The sequence below is a fragment of the Capricornis sumatraensis genome, chromosome 7 (assembly GCF_032405125.1).
Source record: "Capricornis sumatraensis isolate serow.1 chromosome 7, serow.2, whole genome shotgun sequence".
Lineage (NCBI taxonomy): Eukaryota > Metazoa > Chordata > Mammalia > Artiodactyla > Bovidae > Capricornis > Capricornis sumatraensis.
Genome location: NC_091075.1, coordinates 62,324,944 through 62,347,529, shown reverse-complemented (window position 1 = coordinate 62,347,529; position 22,586 = coordinate 62,324,944). Strand labels below are relative to the sequence as shown.

Below are 22,586 nucleotides of genomic sequence, written 5' to 3'. Positions count from 1 at the left end.
ACATGACTGAGCAACTAAACCACCACCTGGAGTGTTAGTGATGTAGATGGGAGTTAGAGGTCAGCCGCATCAGCCCGTCCTGGAAGCAGGGGGCAGAGGCAGCAGTCTGGAGCACTTGCTGGATGCTGGGCTCTGAGGCCACAGCCCTGAATAAGGCGGGTAAGGTCACCGCTCCCTGGGAACTTCCATTCATCCTGGTGATGGAGACAGAGAGTGGTGAAGCTACCTGACAGGGAACATAATTATGGACTGTGGAACGTGGTGTGGAGGAGTCAGTAGCATGATGGAGAGTTAGTGAACAGGGCCCACGTGACACAGAGTGACATAGGGAAAGATGTCCCTGGAGAAGTGGCATTTGATCTGTGATCTGAAGGAGGGGACGAGCCTAGCCATGTGGATAATGAGAAAAGCCCAGTGCAGGCTGTGGGAGTATGGACAGTTCAAGGGGTGGAAAGGGAGCCTGTGTGGGCCCAGCATAGGGGCGTGGTGGGGCTTGGTGGGGTATGAGGATGGGGAAGGAGGCGGGGCTAAAGCAGACTCAAGGGCGTTGGTGAGGGGTTTCCATCATTTCCTCAGAGCAGTGGGAACCCACTGAACATTAAATCGATGGGTGGCCTGGTCCCATGGGAGATCCATGGGAGGGTAAATAGATGCACCTGTTTGAGCAGGCAGGGAAAGCGGGGAGGCTGAGAGCAGAGGGGAAGTGAGGTGGGGAAAGGACATTTAGAATGCTCTCATCTGGTACCGTGAACGTTTGAGCTGCAGCTAATATGGCTTTTCTGGCTAGGGGAAGATGAACCCCACCTGAGATAAAGCTTTTTAGTGTTTGGGTTGTGATCAGGCTTCACAACAGCAAGACTTGATGGCAACATTTTGGCCTTTTCACTGCCAATTTGTACCTGTTTACATATAGGGAGAAATTTCAGAGCATACAAACCTAAAGATGAGACAGTTTTTGTTTGTTTGCTTTTATATAGGCCTTGAATTTATAAAATTCAAATTTACTTTATATGTAGTGGATGCTTGTGGTGTGGGGAACAGAAGACACTTTGGAAATAATGTAATTAATTACGTTCTCTAGTCCATGAATGACTTTCTTATTTCCGGGATGGAGACTCAAAATGGAGACGCAATTAATTGCTCACTCACTCGGTACCTGTATCCTGCTGCAGTGTCACTGTTAGAACCTGGATTTAATTCAGGGTGATGTGGTGATCAGCCTCAGACACATGCCAGTTCTGACCCCTGACTTCTGAGCATTCCTTGTAGCCAGTGTGGCCATGTGACCTAGTCCTGGTCAATGGGACCTGAGAATTATTCCACTGGGATGGGGATGGGATTTTCGAGAAAGACTTACTGTTCTGCTGAAACCTGACAGATGAGCCTGTCCGTACCATCCCTTGCTTTCCTCTGCTTTCTGCCTCAAGTGCTGATAAGTGTGAGTGTGAGTGCACAGCAACCCTTGTGTCACCACAAGGTAACAAGCAGAAAGGAAGAGCCAAGAGCTTCACAAAGATACCTGCCCTAACATTGTTCTTGTCGAACCAGCACTAGCAGCCCTGAGCCTCCCCACCACTTCCGGTTTGTTGAATCCAATGTTTGTTAGGTTTCTGATACTTGAAGGTGAACTCAATGCTAACTGAAGCAAATATGAAGATGTGGTGTTATAAGCTTTGTCCCGTCCACTGTGACAGCTGTATAACGCCCCTTGATATTCAGTATGACCTTTAGCCTATGGGAAAACAGTTTCTGAAAAGGAAATTTTAACTTCTATTAAAAGTTTGAAAGTGATGAGTTGTGGCCTTAGAAATATAATTTTCAAAATAAATGAACTTGTCTGTGTGAACCTGCTGTAGCAGGTATCACGGAGCCGTACTTCATGGCCAGTATCTTCCTTATGGTCTTTTTTATGATGCTCTTAGTCAGTGCTCTGGTGAACTACACTGTGTGTATTTATGGCTTTGTAGGAAACGATAATAGTGCTAGAGGTAATAGCATAAATAGTCTGATTTCTTAAAAATGTGAAGCTCCAACAGGCTTTATTGGATTTCAGGGTAATGGTCTTATTAAATTTTCTGCTTCTTTTCAAACTTTTTTATGGCTAAGTTCCACCCTGGTGGTTTCAAGAAATTTGGGGGCTGTTCTGTATTTTTATGGGGGGAGGGAAAACACTTACTCTGGAATTTTCGATTGCTGAATTGAAGGATAGGGGAAATAATTTGGATTTTGTTTTTAACTGTCTTGGCCTTTGGGTGTAGCACATTTTTTTCCATGGGGAAAATAGAAATGGCCCTCTGGTATGCATCATGGAGAATAATATAAGGTGTAAAATGAAATTGTATTCTAAGCAGTTAGGAAAAAAAGGGACTATAAGTCATAGGATCATCAAATTATAACAGGAAAGGAATTTTAGACATCATCTAATAAAATCCCACTTTTTTCATAACCTTAGAACTTGACCTATAACAATCAGTCATTCATTTAAAAAATAATAATACATGTGGTTACCCTGTGCACCCTCTTCTTTAATGAAAGATTTCCCCAAAGAAACAAGGAAACATTGTCTGTGTAATCCAAGGGCCTTCAGAAGAAGGGTTTCTAAGCCACCTATTCTGACTTCTTCATTTTACAGATAGGAAACTGAAGCCCAGAGAGGATGAAGGTTGTTTCTTTTAGGTAGACTAGAAAGGATTAATAACTCTCGGGCAGGTAGGCTCAGGACCATGAAACTTTCTAGGCTCTAACATCCTCAGTGCTGTATGTTGGAATCCAGATGGCAGATAGATGGCCTCGGGTGAGTTTGCTTTTGGGCTCATGCTTAAGCGCTGGTGAGGGCTTGACAGGCACTGGTGGGAGGCAGGGAGTCCCAGGCAGAGCACTGGGAGGAGCCTGGGGGTGGGATGATTTCAGGCAGTTCAGGAAAGAGAGCAGAGCCCATTCTGGCAGCCCTTTGGGGCCAGGCGGTAGAGGAGATCAGGGACAGGTTCAGGCCAGTTTGGGCCAGTGCATGGAGTACCTCGAGAGCCCATCAGTGGAGTGGGGATTGTATTTGGGAGCCAGTGGGGTGCTCTTAAAATAATACTGATGATGGTAATAGCTAACAGTGACATAACCCTGACTCTACCACCAGCATTCTGAGTACTTCACCTGCCCTCACCTGTTTAATTCCCACTAGAAGCCTTTGATATGGGCACTCTCATCTCCATTTTACACTTCAGGAAACCGAGGCACTGGGAGGTGAGATGACTTAATCCAAAGAGACACTGATGGGAGGATGTGATGGAGACAGGATTCAAACCCATGTCTGGCCCTAGAGTCCTACTTTTAATCGCTGGGAGTGTGGTCTGGTGGTGATAAAGGGGATGAATTCTCTTCAGAAGATGGACCTGTAGCAGGGGGCAGGAGAACTGGAATGAGGGCAGAAGGGTGATCAGGAGATGATTGAAGGCTTCCAGGAGAGCGATAAAAGCTTGGCGTGGAAATGAAAGGAGGAGAATTCCAGGAGCTTCCGAGATGGATCGGTGGTGCCAGGTCCCCAGTTGCACATGGGGGCTGGGGAGGGACAGTCACAGATGACTGAGATATTGCTTGGCTGTCTGCCTAACTGGATCAGGGAGATTGAGAAGGAGATTTGATTGGAAGGTGATGATTTATTTGTGCAGAGCCCTCTTCTCTCACTGGTAAAACTGTCTGGGGAAAAAGATCCATGTTAGTGTGTCCAAACAAATTTCAGAGTTTATGTACCCTCCCGAGGTCATCTGTATTAGCCTGGTTTTGGGTTCACAGTAGGTCTAAGCGGTTATTTTTATTTCACTTCGTGACCTTCACAGTTCTGAAGCTGCTTGTCCTCTTCCCAGCGTAATAACATTGGGTGGGAGAACAGGAGAGATGATGGGTGGGGGTCACCTTTGTTTCAGCTTCCCCAGAAGTGATCTTTGCCTTCCGCTTTCCTGTCTGCACCGTTAGGTTTTGATGGGAGGGCGGGTCACGGCTGGAGATGGAGGAGGCGGTGGTGTTCCTTTGTGAATGGGCATCCGGTGTTGGGAGGAACGCCCTGTTCTGGTCTCCGTCCATGGGTCAGGGCTGAGAGCAGTGTTCTTTCCTCCTCCTTTCTGAGAAAGGCCACAGTGGCCAGGCAGGTCTTCTCTGAGACCTCTAACTGCAGGTCCCAGCTGAAGGCCCCAGTGCCCCCTTCTGGGGACAGCGGTTGTTGAAAGATCGGTAGCTGATAACCTTGTAGGAAAAAAAAAAATCCTGAAGTGGATGAAAGAACATGGTAGTTGCCATTTGGGTTTCTGTTTCATCACCATTTGTGCAGTTTGGGGCGTTTTCTTCATCTTCTCCCTCCCTCTCCTCCTTCTTTTTTTCCTTCCCTCTATCATTCCTTTTCCCTCCATCCTTCTTCTTTCCCCTTCTAATCAGAGGAGTTGCTAATTGTGCTGGGTCAGTAAGTGTGATTGGCATCTATTGTATTTGATTTTGATTTCCTTCCCAGGGAAAGGTAACCCTGGCAAGTCAGATAAGCATTGGTTGTATGTGGAATTTATACAGTGTGCACTGTTCAGGGTCTGGCTGCAAGGGGAAGGTGAAGGGACCAGAAGACCGGGCTGTCCCTGTCCTCAAGCCCCTTAAAAACCTTAGAAAGGCAGGATGCATATGTGAGTTCAAAGTCCGGTCTAGGCATTCATGAAAAGTCCATGCATAGATTCTCTTGTCACTCATCTGTAACATGGAGGAGGTAATATTTGTATCAAAAGGGTGTTGTGATGCACAAATGGAACAGCCTTTCTGAATGCTGAGCTCTTCTCTTATCTCTCTGTTTTCATCCAATTAAAGTTTTCTGGATTGTACCTTAGAATGATCCCGGAAATGCTGGAGGGAGATGAGGGAATCTAAGCATTATGTTAAACTGCTTTGTGCATGTTTATTTCATTTCTGTCTAGTAACCATGTTTCTGCTCTTCTTATTTTCAAGATGAGAGAGCTGAAGGTCAGAGAGGTTATAAACAAAGTAGCATCACTGCCTGCTTCAGATGTGACCTGGAGCACTTATTCAGTATTTTACTGCCTGTTACCTCATCTATGGGCTTCCCAGGTCGTGCTAGTGGTGAAGAACCCACCTGCCAGTTCAGGAAACATAAGAGACATAGGTTCAGTCCCTCAGTGGGGAAGATTCCCTGGACTCCAGTATTTTTGCCTGGAGAACCCCATGGACAGAGGAGCCTGGTGGGCTACAGTCCATAGGGTCACAAAGAACTGGACACGATTGAAGCAACTTAGCACACACGCATGCTCCTTATCTGTAAAATGGGGGTGATAACAATTTCCTCCTCACTGTGTGGTTTTAAGGATTTAAGTGGTTAATTTGTCTTAAAACAATGCCTGGTAAATAGTCAATGTGATAAAAGTATTAGAATTACTCAGTTTCCAAATCTCTTCTAAGCCACTTTGTGGTGAAATCTAGATTGACTCATATGCATTTTGTGTTGAAATGGGATTAAATTACAGTTTTTGAAATGTAGAGCAGATTTGGTTTTCATGGAGAGAGACTGGGGAAGGATTGCTAGAACCATCAGGAAAAGTCCAAAGGAGAGACAGGGAAGGATTTCAAGAATTCAGGGAGAAAGAGAGCTCCAGAGATCATGAAGAGATGAGTCAGGAGGAAAGCTCTATGTTGCTTTTGTTTTGCGATGGGAAAGGAGCCATTTCCTAATGGTTTGATTAAGACACTGACCTTATCCTGGAACCAGCAGGTGAGCGATCAATAAACTCTATAAATGGGACCTTTGGAGTCGCTGCTTCACCAGCTTCCTCTTTCTTTTCACTTCCTGGAAGAGGCAGTAAGTAGACTATAAAGCTAAGGATTCTGCAGTCAGAGTAGATCAGGCTTGGAGCCCGAGCTCTGTAGCTTATTAGCTATGTGGTGTTTTGCAAGGTTCCTAACCTTGATGTAGCTCCATGTCCTACTTTCTAAAAGAGGAGAATACCGGTATTTCTACCTCCTAGGGCTTGTGAGTCTGAGAACAGTAGTGCATGGTGTGAATGTGTAGCTCAGAGGAGGCCTTCAACAATTGCTGGTTACTTAATGTTGCTGCTGCTGCTAAGTCACTTCAGTCATGTCCGACTCTGTGCAACCCCATAGACGGCAGCCCACTAGGCTCCTCCGTCCCTGGGATTCTCCAAGCAAGAATACTGGAGTGGGTTGCCATTTCCTTCTCCAATGCATGGAAGTGAAAAGTGAAAGTGAAGTCACTCAGTCGTGCCCGACTCTTAGCGACCCCATGGACTGCAGCCTACCAGTCTCCTCCATCCATGGGATTTTCGGGAAAGAGTACTGGAGTGGGTTGCCATTGCCTCCTTGGAGCTTTGGTTAGAAATTCAGGCTCAGTAGGCAAACCATCCAACCAATCCATTCTGAAGGAGATCAGCCCTGGAATTTCTTTGGAAGAAATGATGCTAAAGCTGAAACTCCAGTACTTTGGCCACCTCATGTGAAGAGCTGACTCATTGGAAAAGACTCTGATGCTGGGAGGGATTGGGGGCAGGAGGAGAAGGGGACGACAGAGGATGAGATGGCTGGATGCCATCACGGACTCGATGGACGTGAGTCTGAGTGAACTCTGGGAGTTGGTGATGGACAGGGAGGCCTGAGGTGCTGCGATTCATGGGGTCGCAAAGGGTCGATCACGACTGAGTGACTGAACTGAACTGAGGCAAACCATACATGGTGACATTTAGGGGCACAGACTGTTCTAGATGAACCCCAGCCAAAACCATAAAAGACCTTGGCTCTTATCACTCTCAGTCAAGAATCTGACATGGAATCTTGAGTTGCCTTTGGGGTATACTTTTATCTGCCTCTCCTTTCCCTCAAAAAAGTGTCTTTGAGCTTAGAGGAGAACACAAATGGACACAGTCTCTTCTGCTGGGTTCAAAATACCTGGCCCCTCATCTCCCTCCCGCTGATTTTGGTGCGTTGTTGCTGTTGTTGCTGCACTGGGCCTCTGTTGCTGCACAAGCTGTGGCGGGTGGGGCTTCTCTAGTTCCAGCGCGTGGGCCCCTCACTGTGGTGGCTTCTCTTGTCCTGGAGCACGGGCTGTGGGGCTCGCGGGCTCAGTAGCTGCAGCTCCCAGGCTCTAGAGCGCACGCTCAGTAGTTGTGGCATATGGGCTTAGTTGCTCCACAGCTTGTGAAATCTTCCCAGACCAGGGATCAAACCCATGTCCCCTGCATTGCCAGGCGGATTCCCATCCTTTGTACCATCAGGGAAGCCCCTTTCCTCTGATTTTTAATTCACAACAATACCCTACAGTGGGACTTTGATGTTTAGCAGTTGAGACAAAATCTCATTACACTTATAGTCTTTGTTAAACAGATTTTTCTCATTTCTTCCTTCGTTCTCACTGAGGTAGGATATAGGGGAATAATAATGGGCTTCTCTAAAAAATAAAATAAAATAACAGGTGACAAAGTGAACTAGATTCCTCAGAATCACAAGTTAAGATCTCAAATCCCATGTGTCCCGACTCCCCATTCCAGTGCTCTTTCAACAAGGTCGCAATCCCCCTCCAGCCTCCCTCTTGCCTCTGTTAATAGGGCTGCCAGGGTGTTCCACACTGTCTAGAAGGCAGTTACCCTTGGAATGGCTTTCCTTTCTGATGTAGGCATTACCAAATGACCTGAGTCAGCTCTGTCAGGAAACTTGAAATCCTTTCTTCCAAAACTCACTCATTCTGTTTCAGATGAAATCATTTTCCTTGGCCAATTTAACAAGATCCTTGCTCTTTCGTTTCCTTTAATTATCTTGTCTTAAAAAAAAAGAAAGAGAACTGGAGAAGACCATCTGCTTTATGAGGCAGTTCATCTCTTATGTTTTCTCTAATAGATACATGAAGGCCCAGTTAAGCAAATTACGTCTCCATCTCATTCTTGTTTGGGATTGTCCTGTTTGGTGCTTTGCTTTCTCTGCCATCGGCATTTCTCGGTGTATATTTGGCATGTGTTGGAGTGTAGATTTATGAAAAAATGTTGTCTTTGTTCCGTGAACTGCAGGCACTGTGAGCCATTTCCATATAGTGCCAAACTATCACAACAGGGTTCTTTGCTTTTTTAATCCCTTCCTCTCACCATGAGAAGTTCTATTAACATGTTTTCTGAGATGCAGAGTAAAATCTGTCAAATATAGCATGGAAAGCAGATGGGTGGTGGCTGTCTTCCTTTTCACAAACTCTAAACTTGTCTTCCTTAGTAAAACAGCCTTATCACTGTTTACCCCAAAGCCTTCGTTTATGAATAGGAGATATAGGTAGTGCAGGTAGGGGGATGGGCTGGGCTGCTGCTTCTTTACATATTTATTTTTAAATGTATATGATATGTGGGTCGCTCAGTGGTAAAGAGTCTGCCCAGCAAGCAAGAGACACAAGAGGCATGGGTTCAATCCCTGGATTAGGAAGATCCCCTGGAGTAGGAACTCACTCCAGTATTCTTGCCTGGAAAATTCCATGGATAGAGGAGCCCAGAGGGTTACAGTCCAGTCCATAGGGTCAACAAAGAGTTGGACACAACTGAGCGACTGAGCAGACTCGTATATCTTCATGTGCACACTTAATATATGGAATTTAGAAAGATGGCAATGACGACCCTGTATGCAAGACAGGAAAAAAGACACAGCTGTGTATAACGGACTTTTGGACTCAGAGAGAGAGGGAGAGGGCGGGATGATTTGGGAGAATGGCATTCTATCATGTATACTATCATGTAAGAATTGAATCGCCAGTCTATGTCTGACGCAGGATACAGCATGCTTGGGGCTGGTGCATGGGGATCACCCACAGAGATGTTATGGGGAGGGAGGTGGGAGGGGGTTTCATGTTTGGGAACACATGTAAGAATTAAAGATTTTAAAATTTAAAAAAAAAAAAAAAAAAAAAGAAGATAACTCTTTTGCTTTGAATATGAAAACACTTCATACTCATCAAAAAAAAAATTTACACAAATCAGCAACATATGAAACAGGGGAAGACACTTTCCTAAATCCTGCCACCCAGAGATTACTGCTGTTAACATTTTGATGAACTTGTCTACTCATTCCTTGATGAGCTACTTATTAACTTTGCCATTCTTCTATACTTACATGAAATTTTATAAAACATTAAGAAGATTAAATCCTATACAGACTTAACATTAAAAAAAGGGAACACAGTAAACACAGTAGTATCTTATAGACTATGAGAAGGTGCCAAAATGGTATGCTTAAAAAAATAAAACTAATACATTATTTCAGAGTAAAAGAGATTATTAAAAAATGATATAAAACATGAAAGAACAGCATATACATTTTTAGAAAAATCTCAGACAAAATGACAGAGCTCAAAGAATTTGAAATTTTAAAAATTCACTTTAGGAATAAATTCTAAGTTAGAACACAAAATCAAGTAAATACCACAAGTACTGGCCTAAGAGAAATCAAGGGTGAAAATTCTAGGGTGAAAAGGAGAAAGAAGTTTAAAAATGAAAGGAAATGAAGAAAGAAAGAAAATTTGGAAAAAAGTGAAAAATATTAAAAATAGGAAAAGAAGATTGACTATACCATAATAGGAAAAGAAAACTGAAACCAGGGAACAAATACTGAGTTTCAAGAAAATTTTCCCAAAAAAAGATTTTAAACCACATTTTTTAAAAAGTAACTCATGTATTTTAGGATATCAACCTAGAACAACCAATGCCAAGATATTTTAGTAAAATTACTGGATTAAAAAGAAGAATAAGAAAAGTCCTTTGACATCTAGAAAAAAAGAGGAAAACAGCAACATTGTCAAGACTTTTTGACAGAAACTCTTTATGTTGGAAGAAAATGGCATAACATTTTAAGGTCTTCTAAGAAAAGATGAGCGCCTGTACTTAAAAAAAAAATTATTTATTTATGTATTTATTTGGCAGCACCAGGGCTTAGTTGCAGTATGTGAACTCTGTAACTATGGCATGTGAGATCTAGTTCCCTGACCAGGAATTAAAGCCAGGCCCCCTGTGTTAGCACTGAGGAGTCTTAGTCACTGGACCACCAGGAAGTCCTGTGAGCCTATACTTTTTATGTCTAGCAAAATTGACTTGCACATGTAAAGAATACCGACATTACTTTCAGGCCTAAGGAATCTCCTGAAGAGTGAGCTTTAAACAGCAAAAATAACTGGTGAGATGTAACATGAGCCTGAACATCTCAAGCTAATAGCTAGCAAGGACATTATCAAAGATTATTAGGACTATGTCAAAAGGTCTCAGAAGCCAACTTGAAGAGGCGTCTACTGGCATGGGGCAATTAGAGCTTCAAGAATAAGAATTGCAAATATATTTAAATCTGCAAGGGTTGATAATAAGAAAAAAAATATTATTGGGTACCTGAGGTTAATGGTCATCAAGAAAAGTAGTCAAGAACCAAATGTGTACCCTGCCTTTCTTATATGAATGGATCACTGGATAACCGCAGAATGGTGAGGGGAGGCACTTCCTAAATTTTTTTCCACCAGTAAATGCCCCATCAATTTAACAGATTTGGGCACTGAGCAACAATGGCTTCTAACAGTAGATATCGTGTGCTTCCTAATGAAAGATCATACAACCAAATGGATTAAATCTCAGTTTTTTCAAGCCTTTGAATCCAGCTGCCAATTTGCAGGAAATTCAGAAGGTTAGGGACAATTTCACCTGCACCATAGATATGCAGCCATCAGAATTCGTACTGTGGAAACTCTATAGCTCAAATGCCCAGATTCTCTAAGGATAAATTATAAGATAAGATGATGGGGGACATAGACTGTAACCCACCAGGCTTCTCTGTCCGTGGAATTCTCCAGGCGAGAATACTGAAGTAGGTTGCCATTCTCTTCTCCCAGGGATCTTCCCAACACAGGAATAAAATCCAGGTCTCCTGCATCGCAGGGGAGTTCTTTAAAATCTGAGTCACCAGAAAAGCCCTGATGGGGGATATAGAATCACTTAAAATTACTTAAAATACATGTCACATTTTTTTTAAATGGATAAGAATTAACTGTATTGACCAGGGTTGTAACCTTGAGTAATGACATCATTAAAAAAACACAAGAATGTGGATATAATAAATTCAAGATAGTTTATTTAGTTTTAGAGGAAAGGAAGAAATTCATGGAATACATTTTGAGTTAGCTAGAAAAGTCTTGTTTCTTGATCTGGGTGATAATTTTTTCTTTATAGTACACTATTTGTTTTCTGTGATTTTCTAAATCTGTTTGTTTTTTTTTTTACCATAAAAGTATTTTTAAAAATTTCTGAATGAATGGCATTGTACATCCTGCCTTTTTTCCAACTGTTTGTTATAATTTTCAAACATACAGAAAAGTTGAAAGCACTGTGTATGAAATCCCAGTATACTCATCATGCTGTTTTATTGTTAGTTTTTCATTCAGTGTTTAGTAGAGATCTTTCTATAAAACTAAATCTAGAAATATCCTCACTTTTAAATAAATGATTCATAGTATTCTATTGTATAAATTAAATCAGTCTCCTATTGATGGACATTTAACTTGTTCCTAGTAGAAATCTTGATGCTTGTACATCCTTATGACAAATTCCTAGAATTTGCTGTCACAGAATATTCTGATGTAAATGGTTTTGTGATGTGAACAGACAGCTGTGGAAACCAAAGATACAGCCTATATTGATCAAGACAGCCCTGTGTAACTGACAGAGGGCATAAATCTCCAAGAAAGAATTTGATTCCCTGAAGCAGGATCCTCAGATAACATCATGCCTCCCCTGGATCAATTCAGGTTTAATCCCAGTGGCTCTTCTGTTATCTCACTTTGGTTGCTGTTGGTATATTTAGTGTTATCTCTTGTCTGTGAACCACCCCAAAATTCAGTTGCTTAAACAATAGCCATTAGTTTGTACAGAATGGATGAGTCATTCTTACAGCCTCTACTGGGTTCACTCAGGGGCTCACAGTCAGCTGAAGATAGAGTTGCAGAGCTCTGCTGGGCTCTCCCACCAGTCTGATGGGTCAGTGGGCTCAGACTGATCAGCTATTCTAGCCAAGTCTCCAACGTCCTTCCGTCCGGCCAGCCTGGGTGCAGTCTCATGGCAGTGGTACAGCTCATATCTTTCTCAAGGGGCTGGAAATGGGCCGTGCCTTGTGAATTTCTGTGCCACCCCACTTGCTAACCTGCCATTGACCAAAGCAAGTGACAGAGCCAGGCCAGAGTCAGTGAGAAGGGACTGCACAGCAATAGAGCAGAGGGTGAGCATACGGAGAAGTTGTTGACTGAGGCCATTAATGCAGTCAACAGCATATTTTAGGTTGGCACTTCTTAGAAGCCTTCAACATTGCTCTTATTTCTAAACTGCAGATGTTATGCCTTTGAAATATGAAAAATGGGGATCAAGTGTGTTTGTGGAAGAAGCATACAAATTTTCTTGTTTAGAGTAGTCAAGGTAACATGTAAATGGAAAAACCTACATTTATTGTTTTGTCTTGAAGATATTTCTTTTCTAGTTGTTGATGTTTTCCCCTGGGATATAGTTCAGGAAACAGGGTTTTCCCTGTTTGTATTTTTCTTTATTCTTGGAGTTGGGTTTGAAATCTGGCTTTGAGAACATTGACTCAAGTAAGATTGAAAAGCTAAAATCACAAATCTGCCTCTTTTTTTTTTGCTTAAGATATAGACATGAGAGATATAATTAGTCCTTACACCTTTATTGCTGCATTTCCTCCCTTGTTTTAAGTGGTACAAGTGGTAAATTTAGGCTGTTCCATAACAGTGATTTTTAGCAGCAGATATCCTGCACCCAGGTGTACAGATGGCAAGAAATTATCACCAGTAATTATATCTCAGATTTAAAAGAAAAATCAAAATAAGTTTATTTCCATAGTTTGCAGTATTATATGTCACACCTCTCTTCTCTGTGGAAAAACAAAATGCTGCAATAAACTTTACATATACATATTATATTAATATATTATTAGTATTAGAGTTTTATTAAATATTTATTGTGTATGCATCATAAAATTGCACACACTAATTGTTCAAACTAGAGGGAGCGACTGGGGTCTTTTTTTGAGAGGCTCTTTGTTTTCAGTTTACCTGTATGTCAGAAAGCTGGACATAAACTTCAAAAGAATAATAATGTGGCATGAATTATCTTGCAGAATTAATTAATTCAGACAATTCGAATCAGCTTCGAGAGAGAGTCCTGAGAAACGTGGCTTAGTAGTCATAAGCCTGGTCTTTGGATGCAAACAGATGTGGGTCCTGATAACAGCTCTGTCACTTGCCTCCCAAGTGACCTTGGGTGGGTTACCTAACCCTCCTTGCCTGTTTCCTCATCAGAAAATTGATGTAATAATAGTTCCTTTCTCATATGATTGTTGGAAGTGCTAAATGAGAGAATCCTTAAAAGTACCCTCTTAGCACAATGCTGGGCACATAGTAAGTGACGGGTAAATGTGTACTTAGAGTTGCAACTGGAAGGAGCCCTGGGTATCTGGTGCAGCTCCTCCACTGTATAGATTGGGAAATAGAGATTACATTCTTTAGGGGAAAATATTTAAAACCTTTAAGACTGAATCAGTGTGAATTTGGAGACAGGTCTAATCCTCAAATGCAGTACCTATTTTATGTAAGTATTATCAGTGAGGGACTTCCCTGGTGGTCCAATGGCTAAAACTCCACACTCCCAGGGCAGGGGGCCTGGATTTGATCCCTAATCAGGGAATTAGATTCTACATGCTGCAACTGAAGATCCTGCACGCCACAGCTAAGACCCAGCATAGCCAAAATAAATAAATACTAAAAATAAAAAGTATTTATCAACAAATATAACCCTGTAGATTTTCAATAGCAAGGCTAAGGTGACAGTTTTTTGACAGCCCTTCCTGTGCTCAGCAGGTTACAGAAAAGATTTCAGTAATGGCAGAAAAAAAGTTTCTATTGTAACTACAGTGCTTTGCTTCATTCTTGGACTCAGTTTATTCATTATTTGTGAACATCTTCACAACAAGGCAAGATGGGGCAGGAAGAGAAGGCAGAGGCTGTGGACCACTAAGGTTTATTGAGTATTTATGGTGAATGTGCAAAGATCTCCAAGACACTTTGCCTTTCTTCAGAAAGCTTACAACCTCGTTGAGAAAAACAGGCCCTATGTGTCCTAAAGTAATAGATCAGTTAGCATTTACTGAATGTTTAGCATCTGCCAGGCACTAAGCAAAGCAAGCAGGCAACCTACCTATCATACGTCATTTGATCCTCAGAGCAACTTTCAGATAGATGTTAACTGTGATTTGCAGTTGAATAAGACACAGTTCAGATATTAAGTACTGGTTCAGAATCATATAGGACCGAGGTATTGAAGGAGTTAAGAAGAGAGAACTCTGTGCTGAGCTTATAATTTTCAAAGTTGGAGGTTGACCAGTATCTAGAGCACCCCTTAGGAAAAGGGCCCCCTACTTGTACTTTTTGGGTGGAGACCAGGGATGAAAAATGTCTTGTAGTACCCAGCATCCCTGTACATTAAACAGTGTCTTATCTCTGCAAAGCTTACAAGCACCCTTACCAGATTTTCATGTAGGTGAACAATATGCTTATAGTGATCTGAGCCAGAAATTCTAGGTATAAAGTATTCTTTATGGCTTTATACTGTATATTCCAGAAGTGAAAACTCCTCATTGAAAGATAATCGTATTAATATTTGAATTTTCTTAGAATTGTTCAACCTTTTGAAATTGGCATCAGTAACAGAAGTATATAGAGAAGGCAATGGCGACCCACTCAATACTCTTGCCTGGAAAATCCCATGGACGGAAGAGCCTGGTGGGCTGCAGTCCATGGGGTCGCGAAGAGTCAGCCATGCCTAAGCAACTTCACTTTCACTTTTCCCTTTCCTGCACTGGAGAAGGAAATGGCAACCCACTCCAGTGTTCTTGCCTGGAGAATCCCAGGGACAGGGGAGCCTGGTGGGCTGGCATCTGTGGGGTCGCACAGAGTCGGACACGACTGAAGCAACTTAGTAGCAGCAGAAGCAGCAGAAATACATACAGATTGTATTTGGGATGACAGCACAAAAACGCACTTCTGTTTCAGTTTGCCTATGTTGCTCTTGCGCTCACAGTGATTCTTCCCGTAGATTCGAGCATTCCATGACTGTTTTTTGTTTTGTTTTTTTTTTGACCTCTTGTGTTGTCACGCCTGAGATTTGGCTTACGAGAACGTGTCTCTCTCCCTTTATTTCTCCTTTTCTGAAATTTATCTGTGTAAATAGGTTATATTATGTATGAATTGCACTTTAAGACAGCAAAGGGGACTTCATAGAGTACTTGTTACAGCAAGAGAATGTTATAGCAAGGATTGCGTTGGGCCAGAGTTTCAGGCAGAGAAGGCAATGGCACCCCTCCTCCAGTATTCTTGCCTGGAGAATCCCAGGGACGGGGTAGCCTGGTGGGCTGCGTCTATGGGGTTGCACAGAGTCGGACATGACTGAAGCGACTTAGCAGCAGCAGCAGCAGCAGCAGCAGCAGCAGCAGCAGCAGCAGCAGCAGCAGCAGCAGCAGCAGCAGAGTTTCAGGAAGGTAGCTGTTTGAAGTTAGTGAAGAATTTTAGTAAATGAGAGGTTCTAGAATCAACTGTGTATGAATGTCAGTGGCTGAAAGAACTTGTTTCTGGAGGCCTTTGAATCAGGAGTGATTGTGAACAGAGCAGTGTTTATCTGGCTCTGTGCAGCAGGGGTGGATTTGGGTGGTGGGGGGTTGGGGGCGGGTATTAGGAGGGATTAGACTGAGGCCAGGACAGGATTCATGAAACCAGGTGAAGTACTAAGGGTCTAAAGAGTGAGTGGACAGGACAGAGAGCAAAGTAAGTTGAAAGGAATTTGTCAGATTTTTTTTTTTTTTAATTCTATTTGGGGAAGACAGAGTGAAATTCTTTGTCTTTATTTTTTATTTCTCTTTGGCATCCTTTAAAGTACACAGAAAGTTCTCATCACAAGGTAAAAATAAAAAGTTTTATAACTGTGATGGTAATTGTTGTTAACTGTACTTATTGTGGTGATCATTTTACAATATATAAAAACATGAAATCATTGTTATATACCTATAAAAATATAGTTTTATAAACTATATTTATATAAAACTATAAAAATATAGTTTTATATTAACTATACCTCAGTTTTTAAAAAGTAAAAATAAGGAAGTCTTCTCTTCAAGTTGTTGTTGTTCAGTCGCTAAGTCATGTCTGACTCTTTACAGCCCCATGAATGGTATGGTAGCACGCCAGACCTCCGTGTCCCTCACCATCTCCCGTTCATGTCCATTGCATTGGTGATGCCATCCAACCATCTCATCCTCTGTCACCCTCTCTTCCTTCTGCCTTGAGTCTTTCCCAGCATCAGGGTCTTTTCCAGTGAGTTGGCTCTTCACATCAGGTGGCCAAAGCAGTAGAGCTTCAGCTTCAGTATCAGGCCTTCCAATGAATATTCAGGGTTGATTTCCTTTAAGATCCATTGGTTTGATCTCCTTGCTATCTAAGGGACTCTCAAGAGTCTTCTCCAGCACTCTTCAAATTATTTACCCTCTTTAGGAAAAAAAGATAAAAATAAAAATGTAATGTCATGTGTTAAGTGTAATAATAGAAGTTTGTAGAAAGTTTAGTGGTGGGGTAAACTGAACTGAATAGTGATGAAACAAGTAGGTGATTCAAAAGACATACTATTAAGGATGTGATACTTGAGCTGGATCTAAGTGGATAGGCACTTGTGAGTTTTCATTTCAGTTCAGTTCAGTCGCTCAGTCGTGTCCAACTCTTTGCGACCCCATGGACTGCAGCACACCAGGCCTCCCTGTCCATCACCAACTCCCGGAGTTTACTCAAACTCATGTCCATTGAGTCGGTGATGCCATCCAGCCATCTCATCCTCTGTCGTGCCCTTCCCCTCCCACCTTCAGTCTTTCCCAGCATCAGGGTCTTTTCAAATGAGTCAGTTCTTAGAATCAGTTTTCGTTTATTCCTTGGTAAAAGAGGAGTTAACACACAACTTTAGCTTACTAAAGAATAATTTCTCATTCTTGTAGTCAGAGGATTAGGCCGTGAGGCAGCAGTTTTGCACCGGACTGCTGAATGCTGGCTGTGGACCTCAGAGAAGGTGGTGGTGGTAGGCAGTACCCACCCTGCACACAGCTCTCTCTCCCTTCAGACTAGGGGTGGCAACTTGCTCTTATAAGCCTGGAGTCTGTGATATCCCTTATGGTTTTCCTACCCTGTCAACTTTTTTTTTTTTTTTAATAGTCTCTTAATTAAATCCTCAAAATACTCAATTTGAATGTTCTCTATTTCCAATTTGAAAGCTGTTAGGGACAATGTGAAATTACATATTGAAAAAAAGGTAAAATGCACAATAAAAATAAGGAGAAAAGTCTTTTTATTCTAAATTACAAACACAGTATTACAAATAAAAAAAATAGTAAGGCAAATGGAACACATAAGGACCTGATTATAGTGAGGTAATTTACTGTAGCATTCTTGGTCAGGGGTATCATACTGGCAAAAATAAAGGCCTTGAGGATTGAATTGTTGTCATATAAAACATTGAATTAGTATACATGCGTATAATTCTGAATTTTTATACTTAACGTCCGGTGGATAGGGGAAGTACGTAGCGTCTTATCCTGAACCGAAGTTCCAGTGGGGCATTTAATTTACTAGCTCACTTCTTTGTTTACTAGCGCTTTCGTGATTTCCACTTTGGCTGCTTCTCTGTGGTCCTCTTGGAGATTTATTGAGCTCCAGTGGCGTTGTCACAGGCACATGAGCATTATGGATTTTCATTAATGGTACACATGGAAATGCTGCTGACAAGCAAACTTGTTGCTAGATTGATTCTAGTTGCTAGTTTTAGTGTGTATTATCCTTAAAGTATTCCTCTTGCCCAACACAGGGGACTATTTTAAGGATAATACACAGTAAAATATGCAAGTTTTCTGTTTCTGTTCGAGTCTTTTCAGAATACTTCTGTAAATAAGCCTTCTCTTAGCTTCCTTTCTACTTTGTGGACATTCATTATCTTGATAGTTATCACCTCCCATCTGCTATGCTTATATCTGAAGGTATATTGAAGACAAAAACTAAAAAAAAAATAAAAGTGAATTGTGAAATACTTTTAAAGAGTTGAGAAAGATATAGGGCAGAAGCAAAGGTGTGTAGAAGAAATATCTCTTGCTGTTTCAGGACAGTTGAAATTAAGCCCACCCTTTTAATTATACCAGAGTAATGAGCCTTACCCGTGATATGTGGAAATATAATTTAAAAATGTATGGTGGGCTGGTAAACCAGGTTGTCAGGTCATTATCTGAATCATAAAGTTGGAAGGTAATGCCCATTAAAGGTTACTAGTTTGGAAAGGTTAGATTAGAATTAGTCTTTGCAAATATAAAGTTTCTCAACTTGAATAATGCTGTAGAAAACCACTAACATTTGACTCTTTTTTTTTTTAGTGGTCAGCATACAGAAATATGCACATAAGGGTACATCTTGATAAATTTTCACATCCCTATCAAGAAAGTATATCACCATTGCAACATCCTAGGGGCTACTTTCTTGCTTCTTTCCTGCGCTCCAGGGCAAACTACTGTCTTGACATAGAAAGGCTTTTCCTGTTTTTATACTTTATATAAATGAAATCATGCAGTATCCACATTTGAATATCCACATCCACTAATATAATGGATTATTATTCTAATTGACATTTCTGATACCACCTCACTGAAAACAAGGTCTGTTTTCAGTTTTCCTTATTATGTATCTAATTTGGTAAACGGCGGTTTACCAGTGTATCTAGTTCTTTATTATTCCTTTAAGACATTTTCTGTGTAAATACAAGTATGTATGTGTGTGTGCATGTATCTATGTAAACGCAAGTATGTACGTGTGTGTATGTATATATATGTTTTTAAAATTTTTATTCAAATTCAATCATGCATATTATTTACCTCTTTGTGATACATCTTAAGGCCCTTTTCGTATTAGCTGACGTAGATTCAATTCATTTTATTTATAGGGGGCGGTAACAGCAGCACAGTATTCCACTGAATGGCTGTATCATAACTTAATGAAGCAGTTATGCACTGATGAACAGCTATGTTGTTACTGATCCTTTGCATTTAGAATGATAGAGTCTATGTAAGTTTATATGTAAAATAAATTCTTAGGAAAAGAATTGCTGGGCAAGAAGGCCCATGCATTTTAAATTTGCTCATGTATTTCCAAAAGGCCCTGCTTAGAGTTTTGCCAGTTTTTACTCCCACCAGCAGGAACTGAAAATTCCTATTTTCAATGTCCTTGCCTTAGATTATTTGTTATCGAGCCTGTTAATCTTTGCAGTCTGCTATAGGAAAAGTAGTAACTCATTTACAGTTGCTTTTTCTTCAGTTTTAAGTGAGGTTAGTTATTTATATTTACTGGACATTTGTGTTTCTCTTAAGATTTGTTTCTGTCCTTTTCCCATTTTCCTTCAGGTCTGTTTATATTTTTCTTAATCATTTCAAAGAATTCTTTCTATATAAAGGAAATTTACCTTTTTATGTCATCTATAGTATGAGTTCTTTTTTAAATTGAGGTATAGTTGATTTACAATGTTGAGTTTCAGGTATACAGCAAAGTGATTTAGATATATGTATATACACACATATAATTCTTTTCCATTATAATTTCAAGATATTGAGTATAGTTCTCTGTGTTATATAGTAGGTGCTGTTGGTTATCTTTTATACATATATATATGTATAACATGTATCTGTTAATCCCAAACTCCTAATTTATATAGTACTGTGTATCTGTTAATTCCAAGCTCCTAATTTATATAGTACTATGTATCTATTAATCCCAAACTCCTAATTTATATAGTACTGTGTATCTGTTAATACCAAACTCGTAATTTATAGAGTACTGTGTGTCTTTTAATCCCAAATTCGCTGACCTTCCCACTTTGGTAACCATAAGTTTGTTTTCCTTGTCAGAGAATCTGATTCTGTTTTGCAAATAAATTCATTTGTAATGATTTTTTTTCAGGTTTTTTGTCTTTGTTGTGTCCATAGCCATTTTTACCCCCTTAACAGAAGGTTTAAATTTTTATGTGGTGAAATTTTCCAGTTTTTCCTTATTGGCTTCTGAATTGTGTGTTCTTAATGAGAAAAATCATTGGAAACTTGAGAAAGATAACGTTTCTGGCATGGAAAAACAAATCTCAAGAAATGTTTGTGATTTCTCAAGAAATAAATGTGGTTAAGCAGGAATTCAAATTTTAGTCAAGAGTGGTTTAACCAACTATAAGTAAACCAAATCTGGACATTGTCTATTAAGATTTGTTTAACATTTTTAATGGCTTTTAGAAGAAATTTCAATGCTATGTTTTTTTCCTTTAATTCTTTATTTGGGGTTTTAATTTCTCAAATGATCCTTCTTTTCAGATTTCAGATTATAACCTATTTCCTGCACCACTGCTGACGTCCAGAGACCCATGTCAGAAGTACTTCCAGGTCAGATACACTTTCACATGTTTCAATGCATTGTACTAGTTGAGTATTAAAACTTTAGCATATATATACTAGATAATTGTTTTGATGTTAAACTTATGATTTGCTACAATAGCATGTTTTCTGCTTTTTATTGTTTTTCACTAAGGTGTTAGAAAAGTGGATCTTTACAATAAGATAGAAGAATTAATTGGACTTAACTGCATTCATCTATTATTTGCATGATCCTACTAATACTGTATTGTGAAAATATTTTAATCGACTATAACAGAAAATTAAAACTCTGTCAGATTTTGCCATCTACTGTTGCACATATAGCCTGTTAACTGTTAAGTATGAACAAAGGAGATATTGGTGGTGAGTCTCCATAAATAGCCTCTTAGGCATTGTGCGATTTGCCTATAATAGGCTCCCAGTTCAGTATTCTTCCTGAATCTAATGCTGATTAATTTCAGGCCTTAAGAATACCAATGTAATTTTATTGTATACCCCTTTCTTTGTGTCATAATGGGTGCTAGTCTACATACAATGTGATATGAATTTAATTCTTAGCCTCACAGTAATATAACAAAAAAAGCAATTGCAGTGACATTTGAATTAAACGTAATGTAGAATTGCAAGTGGCAGATCTGGGTAGATTTTTTGTTAGGACACCTACCACTCAGCAGATTGGTTTTAAGTAAGTAAATTCAAACCATGAACAAATAGATATTAATGTCCCTGAAATCAAAAGTTAAACTCAGCAAGTATGTCCAAGTCCTTTTCTCCTTTACATAACACTGCATGTTACATCTTCACAGAGAGATAAAATAAAACACAATAAAATAAACACTAAGCTCAGCAGAGGTAGATGAGGGACAGGAAATATCCTTTTATTAAAAACAGTAAAAACAATGTGACTAACCTAAATTCATATGAGAAAATTAGGAACTTAAGAGACAATTTTCAGAGGCCAATTTACGGACAGAGTGTAGATTTTCTTTGTAAATACATATTTGAATAAGTATGTTAATTTTGCAGAATCAAAACAAATACATATGTCCTTTAGAAACTGCATGTTAAGTGTTGAGATGAATTCCTTGTAGGAATTCTTTAGTATTTAAAGTCTTTTACTACACTGTAAGATAGACTCAGTATGGAAATGTAAGAATAAAGCTGGCAAATAATATATAAATGATGTGTTTTCTGATTTCCTCTGAGTAGAGGTAAGCTAATCAAATAACTTATAGAAATTTCTAATTGTCACTATATTTTGTTATACCAATTATGTACATTTCCTGTTGTTAGATTGCTTTATTCATTAGTAGTTATATAAGAGATAATGAAACCATTAGCCAACATGGCTTTTAATAACAGCTATTGCTGTCATGCATTTGGTGTAGGACGTAACGCATTTTATAAGGAGAACAGTATTCTTATCTCAGTGGAGTATCATTCCAGCCATTTTTTACCTGAAAATACAATAGCAGCTAGTGGAGGGCGTGGGATAAGGCTTGGTTTCAATCTTGTTTTCCAACTCTGAGGAGCTGTGACTACCGGGAGCCTTTAAAAAAAAAAAACCCAAAAAACATACCAGAATATATACCTTATATGCCTGGAAAATTCCTGCTGAAATTTCAACATGCAGCACAGAAGTCCCTTGTGAGGAGGTCTCAGCCTGTGACATAGTCGGGTAATTAGCCTATTCCAAGGATTCTGCCATTGTTGAATGTTTTTTTTTTTTTCTCTTTTGGGATTGACTTGTCAGTTGCTCAAGAAAACCTGTGTCCTTACTTTAGCTTGCCTTCTTTTTTTTTTTTCCAATCTACACCAGCTTGACCACTGATTATATTCATCAAACTCCACCATATAACTCTAAGCTATATTTTAAACAATACAGTCATCTTCAGAAAAAAAGCATTACTTAAAAGAAGATGAAATGATGAAAAGAGCTTAGAAATTGAGCAAAGAAAATATGCTTGCTACAAGCATAAAATTTCCCAAGGTGACTACATCTGCCAGGCTTGGTGTTGGAATGCCTGGTTTCCCCTGCTTGGAGTGCC

General features: G+C 40.1%; 1 long non-coding RNA gene across 1 annotated transcript in view; it reads left to right on the top strand.

The window, feature by feature from the left end:
- The window catches only part of LOC138081738 (uncharacterized), a 61,300-nt gene extending 40,753 nt beyond the window's left edge, over positions 1-20,547 (top strand). Inside the window, exon 3 of the long non-coding RNA XR_011145069.1 lies at positions 20,479-20,547. This is a non-coding gene — a long non-coding RNA (uncharacterized lncRNA). The remainder of the gene's footprint in view (positions 1-20,478) is intronic.
- Positions 20,548-22,586: the final 2,039 nt, after the last annotated feature.